The sequence below is a fragment of the Typopeltis vanoorti genome, chromosome 7 (assembly GCF_054136105.1).
Source record: "Typopeltis vanoorti isolate ZY-2024b chromosome 7, IOZ_Tvanoo_1.0, whole genome shotgun sequence".
In the NCBI taxonomy this organism is placed as follows: Eukaryota; Metazoa; Arthropoda; class Arachnida; order Uropygi; family Thelyphonidae; genus Typopeltis; species Typopeltis vanoorti.
The window spans coordinates 127,636,267-127,651,066 of NC_143555.1; the positions used below are offsets into that span (position 1 = coordinate 127,636,267).

At 48.3% G+C, this 14,800-nt stretch overlaps 1 pseudogene; it reads right to left on the reverse strand.

Moving 5' to 3' along the window:
• Nucleotides 1-8,005: 8,005 nt before the first annotated feature.
• LOC150105056 (U2 spliceosomal RNA) lies at nucleotides 8,006-8,125 on the reverse strand (annotated as a pseudogene).
• Nucleotides 8,126-14,800: the final 6,675 nt, after the last annotated feature.

Genomic DNA, 14,800 nt, shown 5'->3' on the forward strand with positions numbered 1-14,800 from the left:
TAGCTGGCACATTCTGTTGTAGTCTTCTGGAACAATGTCCGCCTTGGGACCCTAGTGGACTGGGATCCCAAAAAGGGGAAGCTTGTGACCCAAGAAATACCGCACTGGATAGCTGCAAGGATGTGTAGTCTGCAGTACCCTGTTTAGATGAAATGCGGTATTACTTAGGTATCCGATGTTAAAGGAGGGAAGGCCGAAGCCCCCCCCCCGCTTCTCCGGAAGTTGAAGGATGTTGAGACCAACTTCCTGGCGCAGATTGCCCCAGAAGAAATTTAGGGGCTTCCTGTAAAGCCGGATTTCCTGATCCTCGCTGATGTTAGTAATGTTTAGGACGTGCTGAAGCGCAGGGCATACGATGGTTTTGATGAGAGTGGCCCTGGTGGAGAGTGACAGCTGACCATTTTTCCAGTCCTTGAGTTTCTCGACGGTGTTGTTTTCGAGATATGTTCGATGGTTCGCACGGGCTGTTCTTCAAACGGGAGCCCCAGGATGGTGAGGGGGGTCGGCAGTAGGGACGAGGCCTGCAGGGATGTTGTGCAGGTCCCAGACTGCGTACAAGTTGATCTTAGTTTTGTCGGGGTTGGCTGTTAGCCGCAACACATTAAACTTCTTTAAGATGTTGACGAAGTTCAGTACGGAGTCGTTGTCCCTAAGAGTGCCCACCACATCATCCGCGTAGGCGATTACCTTGGAATCGTCCGTGGTGAGAGGAAGAGGAATTCCTCTAACCGCATGAGAGTTGTTCACAGCCCGCAGGAACGGTTCAAGGGCTAGAGCAAAGAGCAGCAGACTGAGGGGACACCCTTGTTTGACCCCTTTCTGGATGGTAATGGGGTCGGATAGGTGTCCATTGATGAGGAGACGAGTAAAACTGTTGTTGTAGCCTCCTCTGATGATGTTGAGGAGTCCACTGCTGACCCCGACTTTCTCCAGGATGTTAAAGAGAAAGGAATGCCGGACGCTGTCGAACGCTCGGTTGAGATCAATAGTCAACAATGCCATAGAATAGTTCTTGATGTTAACCAGACATAGCACTTCTCTGATGAGGATGAGATTGAACTCCATCGATCGACAAGGAACATCATACACTTGTGAGTAGTATAGGTGGCGGTTTGAACAAGATCAAGATCAAGATAAGATAATTAATCGTGACGTGATTGGTTGATGACGTCATTGTGTGCATGGCTTCATGGGTGTGGAATGTTTGGAATTTCCCTGTGGGCAACTGTGTCACTGGCTTCAGTTCTTGTGTTTTGGTTCGGGTATGGAATTATGGGTGATGGTAGAGATAAGGATTCGTGTTGTGGGTGTGTGTTGTTTTCAGATGTAGATAAGTGACGTCATTTGTTATTTGTAAATAAATGTCGTCATTTGTTATTTGTAAATAAGTGACGTTGTTGTTTTGAATGGAAAGGATGATATTTGTGTCCCACCCCCCCCCCCCCCCACCCCCCCCCCCCCCCACCCCCCCCCCCCCCCACCCCCCCCCCCCCCCACCCCCCCCCCCCCCCACCCCCCCCCCCCCCCACCCCCCCCCCCCCCCACCCCCCCCCCCCCCCACCCCCCCCCCCCCCCACCCCCCCCCCCCCCCACCCCCCCCCCCCCCCACCCCCCCCCCCCCCCACCCCCCCCCCCCCCCACCCCCCCCCCCCCCCACCCCCCCCCCCCCCCACCCCCCCCCCCCCCCACCCCCCCCCCCCCCCACCCCCCCCCCCCCCCACCCCCCCCCCCCCCCACCCCCCCCCCCCCCCACCCCCCCCCCCCCCCACCCCCCCCCCCCCCCACCCCCCCCCCCCCCCACCCCCCCCCCCCCCCACCCCCCCCCCCCCCCACCCCCCCCCCCCCCCACCCCCCCCCCCCCCCACCCCCCCCCCCCCCCACCCCCCCCCCCCCCCACCCCCCCCCCCCCCCACCCCCCCCCCCCCCCATGACCCAGGCGCTTATTTGTACGGCACTGTTTGAAGGCTGATGTTATTTTGGCCGCTGTAAATGGTGCATCCAACCCTGCTTGGATGTGCACAGGGAAGGGTCGACATTCGAACAGAAGTAATCCTGGGGGGTACTTTTATCTAGGTAGAGTTGACTGTAGTACCCCCAGAAGGCGTTCATGATGTTAGTTGTTGTGGTAGTCACACCCGCCTTCACTGATGGTAGTAATGGTTTGCTCCTGCCGGAAGTTGACGTATCGCCTGTTGTAGAAATCGGCCGATTGCCTGTATTCCGAGCAGAGGTGGAGACGGACTTGATGTTCTTTTCTTCCACCTGCTTTTGCTTCTCCAATTCAATGTCGAGATTAATGTCACGGATGGCGTTGTGAAATGGAAAGCCTTGGCGTTGGCTGGCCACGAACCAGCTCCTCTCCTTGTAAAGATCCCGGAGCCGAGATCTTCTAAGGAAGGCACGTTCCTGGCCCCATTTTATCATATTTTCTTTGATGTTATTCTTCAGCCGTGCCCAGTCCCAGCCAGTGGTACTCCAGGGAGCACAGTTGATTAAGCTTGGCCGAGAACAGGGACGGGAAGTTTGATGGTAACTTTCAGGGGCCCGGACCAACATCTAGCTTCTAAAGGATGGTACCTGAGCACGACTAATTTATGGTCCGAGATGGAATAGTTGACTTTAACGTGCCTTATTGTCTCGGCTCTGGAGACAAGAGATGGTGTTAAGTAGAGGCGGTCGATCCGTGTGCCGATGCCTTGGCCTGTCCAAATATAATCCTGACAGTAGGGGTTGTGTGCCCTCCAGATATCTGTCAACTGGAGATTTCTAAGGTGAATTTCCAAGTCTTGGTAGCCAGCAGTACCTGTGTTGCGATTTCCCTCTACTTTGTCGTAGGCCTGGTCCGCCACTCAGTTGAAGTCCCGCATTAGGATGACATGATGGGCGCCATATAAGTAATTGTGTAGCGACTGGAAGAATGCAGGCCTAGATGGTCGGTCTGCCGGAGCGTAGATGTTAATGTACCTGGTGATACAGCCCCGGTACTTCCAGTCGATGGCAAGGACTCTGCCTTCTGTATCCCTCTGAATGTTATGGAAGGCTCCGAGGAGGGGGGCTAGCATAAGTAACCCGACCCCGGTGCCGTGACTTGTGCCGAAGTTCCAAAATGATGTTACGGGGTACTTATTGCTCAGTTCCTGCATATCTTTGAAATGAAAGAAATGTGTTTCTTGCAGGAACAAGAGCCGGATGTTATGTGCTAGCATGATGTTCCACACCTCCTGCTCTTTAAATGTTGAACGGAGCCCTCTGATGTTGAGGGAGGCAACACAGAAGGGGGGTGACGAGATTACGATGTTTTATGTAATTTACACCCGGCCTAAGTCATTATTACGTAACCTCCTTACGTATTTGGTGAGGTCATCGATCTGTAGGGGGAACGTAGTATATCCCGCGTCCTGCAGACCGGCTTCCAGTTTTGTACGCGAGTTCGATAGGACCTCGAACTCGTGTTGTGTGTTAGTGATTTTAAAACTGGTAATTTTGTTGTCCTTTATTTTGTAGCTGTACAAGTTGAACTGAGAGCCGGTAAGTTTCCGAATCCTAGAGTTGACACTCTCCCTGCGGGAAGAGGAGGTTTCTACCTCCATCTCGGACTCTGATGTTGTAGAGTGCAAACCTCCCCTGAGGCGACTTCTGTGATATTTCTTCTATAATTTAGGAGAAGCCGCCTCTTTTCTTATCTTAGGGAGGTCTTCTGGGGGTAGAAGATGTTGATCCCCCTCTTCTGTGGTCAACTCTACTGCAGGGGTGACGTGAAGCATCCACAGGCGACGCTTCCTCCGATGTTGTTGAGGGGGGGGGTAGCTGTTGTTGTGCTATCCATAGCGTCGTCTGTACCCTCGGCTGTGTGTCGTTCTACTTCCGACGATGGTGGTAATGGAAAGTCGGTTGTCGCCGAGGGGGGGGGGGGGACTGATTCCTCAGCAGATGTAGCTGAGGGGCGGGGAAACAGTCTCTTCTGCTGATATTGTTGCAGTGGGACGCTTCTTAATTTTCCCTAGGATGGTCTGGGAAAATGTTTTCTCCCCTGTGGTGGTGGTGGTGGTAGTGGTGATAATACCGGAAATTCACCAACGTCTTTTGCAGGCTGCGGATTCAAGGGTTCTATCGTCACCCCTGCCCTCTCTTAAAATGTGCGCGGAGAGCATGATGTTATGGTGTGTTCTGTGCTTGCGCACTTTCGACAGCGGTGTGGGCATGATGTGAGATGTGCCCGATGCCGAAGCAGTTGAAACACTTGGCTCGGAGACAGTCACTACCCAGATGTTCCACCGAGCCACATCGCAGACACTGTCTTTGCACTCCAGGATATTGAACCATTACACGCGACGTGCAGATGGTAAGGAGGTTTGGCACTGGCTGTCGCATGTCCATAGTAAATGTGACCTCTCCGGAGAACCAGGCGGAATCTTCCTGGGAGACGCTCTTCTTAATGTTGCTCACTTTCCCCCATTTATTAAATGTTTGGATGAGCACGTCATCTCCAGCTTCGATGTATTCCATGGGGAAGCGGCTGATTCTCAACTGGCGCACTTGGGACCTGACCATGGTGGGGATCACCTGCTTCCCCTGGACTTGGAAGCCCTCTAACAGTTTGTCTCTCGTTGTCACATTCTTTACTACCATCAGAAATCTACCTACTCCGTAAGAGGTGAAGGAGAAGATATTCTGAGCTCCTACTAGCTCCTTAAGGACTTTTGATAATATTCTGAGGTCCTCCAATCCTGGAATCTCTACTCCTAATGTCCGAGTCCGGGGGGGGATGGGGATCACTCTGCTCATGATCTCTGCGTCTGAAATAAAAAAGAAAAAAAATTAAGAGTCTTGCGACTCTGAATAATCCCGTAGGGCTTAGACCGCACTACCAGCACGTTAGTAAGGTTAGTGTAAAAATGCAACAAGGTTAGTATAGCAATATTAATACAAAACAATAAGAAAAAAAAAAAAAATAGAACAAGCTAAGGCTATCCTAGATCATGTGATTTTCGGCAAACGACGGGGTGAAAGTGAGGGGAATCCCATCATTGGCCTACTGAAAAGAAGTGGGGTCAGAGTGCCCCATTAGAAAAGAGAAAGAAGGGAAGGGAAGTGACAGTAAGGTTGAGATGGGGAAATGAGGGGGGATGGGAAAGGGGAAAAGGAGAGCAGAGGGAATAGGATGGGAAGGGCGGGTGGGGAGGTGGGGAGTAGGAAGAAGGAAGTGAAGGCCTCAGCTCATACCTCACATCTATCTAGCTCTTCACTATTAGATGATACTGTTTCACCCCGTTGGTCCTGGCTCTCATGATTGAAAGGACCATGGAGGTAACCGGTGCCCAGGTGACCCTCCATTTCATGGCAGCCCGCCTCGAGTAGGCCTGCGCTGCCTGGGTTTTTCCTCCGAACTACCCCCGTGGGAAACCAGGGAACAGAGCAGATCTCAGGGGGTAGGAAGAGACCAAGGAAATGACTCAGAGTGGAGTTGCTGCTGCAGTTGGAGATCTTAAAGCAGCAGCAGGCAGAACTTGATGTTAATGTGTCTGACATTACACAGGATTGGATTTGAACACCACTTGATCTTAAATGTGGTGTCACCCAGAGCCTCTCTTTCGAGAAGTAAAAACCTCCTTAAGGAACCGTAGAACATGTAAAATACGATACGGAAGAGACCCAACAGACTGGGAGCATTAGCAGAGTTAGAAAATTTTTTTCTTTCCTTCCAGATGGGATACTTAAGCTCTTTTATTATGAAGATTAGCAACTTCTGCCTGTTGTTGGCTGGGAGCAAACTGCAGGAAGATGATCTGCTCTTGCAGCAGGAGGGGGATGCAGAGCACGTCACTTAACCTCCTCCAGATAAAGATGGAAATGGGACACCGGTAGATGGCGTGCACCACGGTGTCCGGGCTCCGACAGAAGTCACATAGGGGGTTCAAGGTGTTTTTGAACCACCATCGGTTCACATTCACTGGAAGGTGTCCATACGCAATCCTCCATGCCAGGTCCTTTCTCGACGGGTAGCCTCAATGTTTGGAGAGGTGGCCGAAGAGGATGTTGTTTTCAGTTCCTATATCCGGAACGTCGGTATGAAGGATGTTAAATAAATGTTCATACCATGTTGAACTGTTCCGGATCGCGGCGATGTTCACACCAGACGAGCGGAGTCGTTGCATTAGCTGGCACAATCTGTTGCAGTCTTCTGGAACAATGTCCGCCTTGGTACCCTGGTGGACTGGGATCCCAAAAAGGGGAAGCTTGTAACCCAAGAAATACAGCACAGGATAACTGCAGGGATGTGTAGGCTGCAGTATCCAATTTAGATGGAACGCGGTATTACTTAGGTATCTGATGGTAAAGGAGGGAAGACTGAAGCCCCCCGCTTCTCCGGAAGTTGAAGGATGTTGAGACCAACTTCCTGGCGTAGATTGGGGGGGATTAGAGGTGGAGGAAGGATCTGGCCCGAGTGATACAGCTCACAAGGAACTGCACCGCCTCGCCGTAAGCCTTCGCTGCTCAGGTTCTCAGGTCCTCCCCCACCTGCGGGAGCTAAAAACCGGTTAAGCTGAGTACAGAAATCCACAAGGTGGTTACTGTTCCTTTCTTTTGTTTTGGGCTGTTATGATTCTTTTGGCCACCTCACTTCCCTTGGCCATGTCTAGTTTGCAGAGAGCTATATAGAACGCCGAAACTGCCTCCTCGTCTATATCCAGGGCTACCTCTACTTGCTCAGGAGTGATTTTGCTGATGTCATCAACGAAGAGGTCACCCCATTTTGCACTGACGATGTCGGGTCCATATTTCCCTGTGAGGAGGAGTTCAGGTTCTGATACATCATCTATTGCCTCTTTAAACTTTTCTGTCGCCCCGGCCATACCTCTAAGGAGATGTTTTAGAGTCCCCTGCTTTTGCATGGAGGACTTCTGGGTGTTCGATTTCAGATACTTTTACTGTTTTGAGATTTGTCAACTCTTCTTCCTGCGGACTTAATGGCCGTTTGGAAGTTTTGGTGTTCGTCTCCATCTCTACTTCAGCTTCTTCTACTGTGTCTGAATTGGCGTTATCTATATTCGCAGTGGTAGCTCTGCTTTCGTCCGTGGGAGTTACCATGATGGTTTCTGCATTGTCAGTCTCTTCTGTTGGGATCGTATTGCTGGTCTCCGCAATTCTGGTAGGTTTCCCTCCCTTACGGGACCTTTTCGTTGTCTTAGACATGGCGGCATGATCAGGAGTGGCCTCAAGAGGCGGAAACCTTCCTGTGTTGTGACCTTTTCATTACTTGGTTTTGATGATGATGTGATTGCACCACCCATCCTCTCTGCAAGGGTTCTGAATGGGCAGGTGTCGACTTTGTGGTCAGTGGCCCCACATTTCAAACAAGCTGCCTCACATTTTTCTTGATTGTGGCCAATTTTTAGGCAGTTCTTGCACTTTATTCGAGGGCAGTCTGCCGCAAGGTGATTGAAGGCACCATATCTAAAGCATTGCTTTTTGACGCCTGGGTAATTTACCATTACCCAGCAGATCCTATGAGGAAAAAGTTAGGAACTTCGGTCCTCATTTCAAGAGAGACGGTTACCTCCCCTGACTTCCACTCAGGATTGTCGGCGTCACTGTGAACCTGGATTTCTCGTACAACTCACCACTTAGAGTATACGCTATGAATTATATCGTTGTTCTCTGCATATTCTGGGGGAAATCGTGGTATCTTAAGGGTTCTCAGGATGCTCCCATCCATGAAGGGAGATACTTTTACTTTACCACAGTCAAACCCTTGGAGAAGCTTTTCTCTGGTCTCCATGTTTTTGGTCACTACCTGGTATCTTCCACCCCCGTAAGGGATAAATCCAAAAATGTTCTCTGCGCCGACGCAGTCTATGATAGCTTTCGCCATCGCCCTTGCCGGTATTGTGGCGTCAACCTCAATTCCGAGGGTACGCACTCGCGGCAGAATGGAGGGCATGATCAGATGGGGAGAGCCTAACTATTCCCACCCCCAAGTATTTGATATTTCCCCAGTCCGGGGTTTAGGTAGTTCTGTAAATTTCCGGTTAAATATCGTGAAACCCGATGGGACTCGTACCGATATTAACGGTTAAGAACAGAAACTACACACTTGATCTAAGCCAAAAGGCCGAGAAGCGATTAATGAGATATCTCTTATCTGTTATCAGCTAACCATACTACAGAAATGATCCTGTGAAGTATGATCTTATTAATTTGTGAGTTCAACAAATTTCATCTTCGGCCTGTAGAGTAAGATAGGCTGAGAGTCAGCAGATAGTAGGAGAGGAAATAAAGATAGAGTGCATAGTGATAGAGCAGGTGAAAGAGGCCTCAGTTGACCTGTTTTAGCTGTTTGTCGCCCAGGGGCGTTTCTAAAACGGTCGTTGATTTTTCACTTTACAAAAAAGGAAAAATCCTAAAAAGGAAACATGTAACAAAACAAACAAAAACAGTACAGAGAAAAGCAAAAATTGAAAGGTAAACTTAGAGGTGGAGGAAGGATCTGGCCCGAGTGATGCAGCTCACAAGAAACTGCACCGCCTCGCTGTAAGCCTTCGCCGCTCGGGTTCTCAGGTCCTCCCCTACCTGTGATAGCTGAAACCGGTGAAGCTGTGTACAGAAACCCCACAAGGTGGTTACTGTGTCTTTCTTTTGTTGTGGGCAGTTATTATTCTTTTGGCTACCTCACTTCCCTTGGCCATGTCTAGTTTTCAGAGAGCTATGAAGAATGCCGAAACTGCCTCCTCGCCTAAATCCTGGGCTACCTCTACCTGCTCAGGGGGGACTTTGCTGATGTCATCAACGAAGATGTCACCCCATTTTGCGCTGACGATGTCAGATCCATGTTCCCCGGTGAGGTGGAGTTCAGGTTCGCTTATTTTTTTCATCGCTTCTTTGAATTTTTCCGCCATCCCTGGGATACCTCTGATGAGATGGCTTAGAGTCTCCCCTGCTTTCGCGTGAGGGACTTCTGGTTGGACGGTCTCAGATACTTTTGCTGTTTTGGGCGTTACCAACTGTTCTTCCTGTGGGCTTAATGGCCGTTTGGAGGTGTTGGTGTTCACCTCCATCTTTCCTTCTTCCCTGTCTATATCTGGATTAGTATCTATATTAGTATTGATGGTTTCAATAGCGACTGTTTCTTCTTGTTGGATTTTACTGCTTGTGGAAGTTTTTTTCCCCTTTCGGTTTTTCTTAGACGTGGAGGTATGGATTTCTGTTATATCAGGAGCAGCCTCGAAAGGAGGAGAAGCTTCCTGTGCTGTGTCATTTCCATTGCTTGGTGGAGTTGCTGGCGTGATTGCACCACCCATCCTCTCAGCAATGGTTCTGGATGGGCATGTGTCCACTTTGTGGTCAATAACCCTACATTTCAGGCAAGCTGACTCACAGTTTTCTTGGTTGTGGCCTGTTTGAGGCAGTTTTTACATTTCACTCTAGGACAGTCTGCCCCAAGGTGAGTGAAGGCACCACATGTAAAACACTGTTTTTTTACACCAGGGTAGTTTATCATTACTCTGGCGGATCCAATAATAATGAAGTTGGGAACGGGCGTTTTCATCTCCAGGGAGATGTGGACTTCACCCGACTTCCATTTGGGGTTTTCTGCGTCATTTAGGACTTCCACCTTGTGTACAACGCTCCATTTCCTGAATTTTTAGTGGATGATCTTTACATCGGTTTCAATATATTCTAAAGGGAATCTGGGGATTCAAAGTAGTTTGGTAATGCTCCCTACCAAGAATGGAACTATTGTTTTTCCATTACACTCGAATCCTGCAAGTAGTTTGTCTCTTGTTTGTTCACTCCTTACTACTACTTGGAAGCGGCCACCACCAAAGGGAGTAAAACCAAAAATCTGGTCAGCGCCGACGCTTTCGATGAGGGCTTTGGCCAAACATCGAGATCGTAGGTTAGCTTCAACTTCGATTCCAAGGGTCCGCGTACGCGGCAAAGCCATGGCCGGTGAGGGGGGGGGGAGGGGCCCTAAGCTATTCCCACCACCGAGTGTGTTGTTTTTGCCCCAGTCCGGGTTTATTCTGTATCTGCTGCTGTAGTTTATTATCAAGTGCCTCTATGAGACGCTTTGTCGATAATAACTGAGCTAACATATACTACAATTTGCGCTTACGGTAAAGTAAAATCCGGTAATCACACTACAGAAATGATCCTGTGAAGGCTACTTAATGGAAAAAGCCTAACGGATAACCACAGAATCTTATTACTAATTGTTACTACTACTAATAATAATTTGTGAGTTAAACAAAACTTCATCATTGGCCTGTAGTCAGCAGATAGTAGGAGAGGATATAAAGATAGAGTGCATAGTGGTAGGGTAGGTAAAAGAGGCCTCAGTTGACCTGTTTTAGCTGTTTGTCCCCCCCACTCTCAGGGGCGTTTCTAAAACGGTCGTTGATTTTTCACTTTAAAAAAAAGGAAAAATCTTAAAAAGGAAACATGTAACAAAAAAAAAAAAACAATAACAATAAAAAAGCAAAGAAATGGAAGGGTAAACTTAGAGATGGAGGAAGGATCTGGCCCGAGTGATGCAGCTCACAAGGAGCTGCACCGCCTCGCTGTAAGCCTTCGCCGCTCGGGTTCTCAGCTCCACCCCCTTCACTGTGAATTGAAAGGAAAAGTAATAGTAGATTCGTTTTACTTCCGTTTGTTGTGGGCTATTAAGATCTGATCGGCCACCTTGCTTCCCTGGTTCAGGTCTAGCATACGGAGAGCTGTGATGATGGCCATTTGCACCTCTTCTTCTATATCCAGAGTTCCCCGTATCTCATCTGGATTGATTTCTCTTATGTCCTCTATGAAGAGGTCGCCCCATTTGGCGCTAACGACCTTCGGACCGTATTTTCCTGTTAGGAGGAGTACAGGTTCCCCAATTCTCTCCATTGCTTGTTTAAATTTGACTGGGATCTCAGGTATGTCTTTTATTAGGAACGTTAAAGTTTGCCTTGCTTTTGCTTGGGGGATTTCTTGGTGTGAGGGTTCTGAAGCTTTAGCTGTTTTGGTTTTAGTTAACTCCTCTTCCTGTGGGCTTAATGGCCGTTTGGAAGTGTTGGAGTTTGCCTCCATCTCTTCTAATTTGTTTTCTTCTATATTATCTGTATCTGTATTCTCTGGATTGGCTATATCTGGGTTCGCATTAGTAGCTTCACCTTCTTCTGTTAGAGTTACCATTATGGTTCAGTATTGTCATTTTCCTTCAGGGTCGGAAAATCTTTTGGTTTGTATTTTTTTCGTTTTCTGATTATGATTGCATGGCTGGCGTGATAGTACCTCCCATCTTTTCTGCATAGGTTCTCAATGGGCAGGTTTCACTTTGTGGCCCTTGGATCCGCATTTTAGGCAAGCCATTTGACATTTGTCCAATGCATGACTTGTTGTGAGCAGTTTTTGCTTCGAGGTTTTGGGCAGTTTGCCCCAATATGGTCGAAGGATCCACATCGGAAGCATTGCTTCTTCATACCAGGGTAATTGACCATTACCCTGGACGATCCCATGACAACAAAATTTGGCACTTCTGCCTTCATTTCGATTACTGCCGTGACTTCACCAGACTTCCAGTTTGGGAAATCTGGATCATTTGCCACTTTGACATCTTTTACTACCCCCATTTCGAAAATGTTGTCTTTATTATGTCGGTCCCTTCCTCTAGGTATTCCAGGGGGAATCTATTCATTTTTAAGGTCTTCTGAATACTCCTTACTATAAATGGAAACACTCTCTTTCCTTGGCAATCTAACCCTTGCAGTAGTTTCTCCCTTGTGGCGACATCTTTCACTACCACTTGGTATCGACCTTCTCCATACGGGGTAAAGCCGAAAATTTTCTCAGCTCCAACAGCATCCATCAGAGCTTTTGCTAACATCCTTTTCGGGATGATGGCCTCTACTACTATACCCAGAGTCCGGGTACTTGGCAAAGCAGATGACAAGATCGAGGGGGGGGGGGAGGCTATACTATTACCACCACCGAGTGTTTATTCTGTATCTGCTGCTGTAGTTTATTATGAGACGCTTTGTCGATAATGACTGAGCTAACAATTTGCTCTTAGCTAAACAATTTGCTAATCACCTAGACACTATACATATACCATTGAAGTAATTGACATCAACTTAAGAGCGTCAACGAAAGAAGTGGACTTATTTTTATTTTTTTAGTAGTGATACATCATATCACTAAAAATTACAAATTATATTAGAAATAATAATAATTTGTGATTTCAACGTATCTCATCATTGGCCTGTGGAGTAAGATAGGCTGAGGTTCAGCAGATAGTAGGAGAGGAAATAAAGATAGAGTGCATAGTAGTAGAGTAGATGAAAGAGGCCTCAGCTGACCTGTTTTAGCTGTTGAACCCCCAGGGGTTCTTCTAAAACGGTCGTTGATTTTTCACTTTTAAAAGGAAAAATCCTGAAAAGGAAAAACAAGGACAGACTAAGCAAATTTAACAAGTGTAAATAAATCTAAAGACTATGTGGAAGACAATTCTATAGAGGAATGAGTTTGCCGAGCAAACCCAGAACAGTATAACCAGGAAAAGAAGGGAGATGATCTGGCTCAGAAGACCCCGCCCTGAAAAGGGCTTGGGACCACCTCGATGTTGGCCTTCGCAGTCCGGGTTTGTTCAGGTCAACCGCAACATGGGGACAGAAAAACTTTCAACTGCGAAAAGACTAGACATACCTGTGGGGTAAACGCTGATCAGGAGGGAAGATCGAGATAGCGTCAACACCTACAACTTGAAGGTGTTATAGGTGCAGACACAACCGGATTCCCCCCTGTATGATCTGGCAGATGGTTGGTGGATCGTACCATCTCCTCAGGAACCGCTCTTCTCCCCGTAAGTACCTTTCCTGCTCCAGGAAGCGGCGGAGGTAGGCTGAGAGACAGTTCTTAACACAGAGATAAATGCGATCCTCCTCGTTAAGAAGGTGTTTTTTCCTGATTTTCCAAATGTGGTGTTTAATCACATTTATTACGAAAATCAGATGTTTCTTGTGTTTGGTTACTGGGGGAGGAAACTGTAGCAGGACTACTTCGGCGAATGTGAGCGCTGGGATCGCAAGCACCTCAGCTAGTCTGTGTCAAACACGCTGTGCTGGCGGGCAGTGAAAGAAGAAGTGCCATACGGTTTCTATCACGCCGCAGACGTCGCAGAAGGGGTTGCATGGTCGCGAGTTATAGGCTGATTTTACCAATTTCACCGGGAGTCTGCCGTAGGCGATTCTCCAGGTTAAGTCCCGGTGAAATGGTTGCCCCCAGCTGTTTTTTATGTTGGTGAACAGCACCTCTTCGTTTGTGCCCAGATCGGTCTTTTCCCAGTCAAAGTTGTCAAACATTTTCCAGTACAGCTTGTTTGGGCTGAGCTGAAGCACTCGAACTCCATCCGTTGCCAATTTTTTGAAAAGTTTGCATATTGTGTAGTACCACTCAGGCACCGTCTCCGCACATGGTCCGGCGTGGCCAGTGATCCCGAAGTAGGGTAGGAAAAATCCTAAGAAGTATTTAATCAGATTGCCGGAAGGGTGATTTGATGCCAGTGCTTTCCGTATGGTCTGAGCAGTGTTGGTTAGGTGGCAGTATTTGAGGATTGGCAGGGCGAATGCCCCTTGTGTGGGGGGAAGATGGAGAAATGCCCTGCGCACCTCGTGTTTCCTGTTGTTCCAGAAAAAATTAGTGATATATGTGTAAATGGCGTTGTCTTGTGCGTCTGTGATGTTTGTGAGGTTAATGGTGTGCAGTAACATCGGTTTTAGGACTGTTTTGATAACGGTTGCTCTACCTTCGAATGATAGGTAGTTGGGACTGAAGGGTTTGAGTTTTTCGCGACACATTTCTATTAAGTGTTGTGTTTGCAACACTGGGGTCTCTAGGAAGGGAATTCCTAGTATTGTTAATGGGCCGATTGTGGGTTTCAGACCATACGGAAGACTGGCAGGGTCGAATTTCCCATAAATTTTGATTCTTGTTTTTTCTGGTTTGGTGTGAAGACCACTGAGCACGCTGAACTCTCGCAGTATGCCGAAGAAGACGTAAATCGATTCGGTATCCCTAAGGGTTCCAACAATGTCATTGGCATATGCGACAGTTTTGCTCTGTTTGGAGCCTAAGAGTAGCAGTATTCCTCTTACTGCGCGCGTCTCATCAATTTTTTTTAGAAGAGGCTCTAGTACTAAAGAGTAAAGAAGGGGGCAGCCTTGCCGAACCCCTCTGCGTAAGGGAATGGGTTCTGAAAGAAACCCATTAATCGCAATGTGCGTTGTTGTTTTACCGTACATGCTTTTGATTGCTTCCCTTACGCAGGTCGCCACTCCGACTTTCTCTAGGATATAGTGCAGGAGGTTGTGCTTTGCACTATCGAACACTTTTTCTAGGTCTACTGACACGAGTGCGAGTTCCTTGTTCGTCGCAAGGCGAAGCAGGTCCCTTATCAAGAAGAGATTGAGCTCCATCGACCTGCCCAGAACTCCGTGTACTTGAGTGCTGGTTAGCACACTCCCAATGCCCAACTTCAGACAGTTACAAATCACTCTTGCGAATAATTTGTAGTCTGTGTTAGTCAAGGAAATGGGCCTCCAGCCACTCATGCTATTCAGATCTCTCCCTTTCTTGGGGATGAAAATTGTGTACCCGCTAACGAAGTCAGCAGGCACGTCACCAGTGAATAGGAAGCTGTTGAATAGTGAGACCAGGATAGGCAAGATGAAGTTCCAGGCTGAGCGATAGAGCTCAACGCCTAGCCCATCCAGGACAGGGGTTGTCCGTAGCTTAAGTTGTTTATAGGCTCAAGTAACCTCTT